Raw genomic sequence first — 2,374 nt, 5'->3', positions numbered from 1 at the left:
TACAGGAACCATTGATTCCCAGCCCCACAGTACAGGAACCATTGATTCCCCTCCCCACAGTACAGGAACCATTGATTCCCAGCCCCACAGTACAGGAACCATTGATTCCCCTCCCCACGGTACAGGAACCATTGATTCCCCTCCCCACAGTACAGGAACCATTGATTCCCCTCCCCACAGTACAGGAACCATTGATTCCCCTCCCCACAGTACAGGAACCATTGATTCCCCTCCCCACAGTACAGGGACCATTGATTCCCCTCCCCACGGTACAGGAATCATTGATTCCCCTCCCCACAGTACAGGAACCATTGATTCCCCTCCCCACGGTACAGGAACCATTGATCCCCTCCCCACAGTACAGGAACCATTGATTCCCCTCCCCACAGTACAGGAACCATTGATTCCCCTCCCCACAGTACAGGAACCATTGATTCCCCTCCCCACAGTACAGGGACCATTGATTCCCCTCCCCACAGTACAGGAACCATTGATTCCCCTCCCCACAGTACAGGAACCATTGATTCCCAGCCCCACAGTACAGGAACCATTGATTCCCCTCCCCACGGTACAGGGACCATTGATTCCCCCTCCCCACAGTACAGGAACCATTGATTCCCCTCCCCACGGTACAGGAACCATTGATTCCCAGCCCCACAGTACAGGAACCATTGATTCCCAGCCCCACAGTGCAGGAACCATTGATTCCCCTCCCCACAGTACAGGAACCATTGATTCCCCTCCCCACGGTACAGGAACCATTGATTCCCCTCCCCACAGTACAGGAACCATTGATTCCCCTCCCCACAGTACAGGAACCATTGATTCCCCTCCCCACAGTACAGGAACCATTGATTCCCCTCCCCACAGTACAGGGACCATTGATTCCCCTCCCCACGGTACAGGAATCATTGATTCCCCTCCCCACAGTACAGGAACCATTGATTCCCCTCCCCACGGTACAGGAACCATTGATCCCCTCCCCACAGTACAGGAACCATTGATTCCCCTCCCCACAGTACAGGAACCATTGATTCCCCTCCCCACAGTACAGGAACCATTGATTCCCCTCCCCACAGTACAGGGACCATTGATTCCCCTCCCCACAGTACAGGAACCATTGATTCCCCTCCCCACAGTACAGGAACCATTGATTCCCCTCCCCACAGTACAGGAACCATTGATTCCCCTCCCCACAGTACAGGGACCATTGATCCCCCTCCCCACAGTACAGGAACCATTGATTCCCCTCCCCACAGTACAGGAACCATTGATTCCCCTCCCCACGGTACAGGAACCATTGATTCCCCTCCCCACGGTACAGGAACCATTGATACCCCTCCCCACAGTACAGGAACCATTGATTCCCCTCCCCACAGTACAGGAACCATTGATTCCCCTCCCCACAGTACAGGAACCATTGATTCCCCTCCCCACAGTACAGGAACCATTGATTCCCAGCCCCACAGTACAGGAACCATTGATCCCCCTCCCCACAGTACAGGGACCATTGATACCCCTCCCCACAGTACAGGAACCATTGATTCCCCTCCCCACGGTACAGGAACCATTGATCCCCTCCCCACAGTACAGGAACCATTGATTCCCCTCCCCACAGTACAGGGACCATTGATTCCCAGCCCCACAGTACAGGAACCATTGATTCCCCTCCCCACAGTACAGGAACCATTGATTCCCCTCCCCACAGTACAGGGACCATTGATTCCCCTCCCCACAGTACAGGAACCATTGATTCCCCTCCCCACAGTACAGGAACCATTGATTCCCCTCCCCACGGTACAGGAACCATTGATTCCCAGCCCCACAGTACAGGAACCATTGATTCCCCTCCCCACAGTACAGGAACCATTGATTCCCCTCCCCACAGTACAGGAACCATTGATTCCCCTCCCCACAGTACAGGAACCATTGATTCCCCTCCCCACAGTACAGGAACCATTGATCCCCTCCCCACAGTACAGGAACCATTATGTTCGACAGATTAATTGGTCATCTTGCTCTGTACTTACCTCTATTACCTCGAATGCCAACTAGATAGCTGTATAATTCCTTTTTGAATGGGCTAATAGTCTCACCATTTACTGCTTTCACTGGGAGCCTTGTCCATCGATCATGTTTCTTCTGTTAGTCTCACTGGAGGTGTGTTAATATTAAACCAGTGCCCTGTCGTCCTGTGCTCACAGTATAAGCTCACACACACCATCTTTGTCTCTCAGCACTTTGATGACCAGAATCTTCTCCCCTTCCACCTTCTTCATTTTATTGAAAAGATCAGGTCTGTGTGTGTCTCCACAAAACTTTCAGCCCTCAGTCCCCGAGTGTTCCTTGCTGCATTTGATGGAAACCTCTCCAA

The sequence above is a fragment of the Heptranchias perlo genome, unplaced genomic scaffold (genome assembly GCF_035084215.1).
Source record: "Heptranchias perlo isolate sHepPer1 unplaced genomic scaffold, sHepPer1.hap1 HAP1_SCAFFOLD_280, whole genome shotgun sequence".
In the NCBI taxonomy this organism is placed as follows: Eukaryota; Metazoa; Chordata; class Chondrichthyes; order Hexanchiformes; family Hexanchidae; genus Heptranchias; species Heptranchias perlo.
This window is presented reverse-complemented; position numbering follows the sequence as displayed.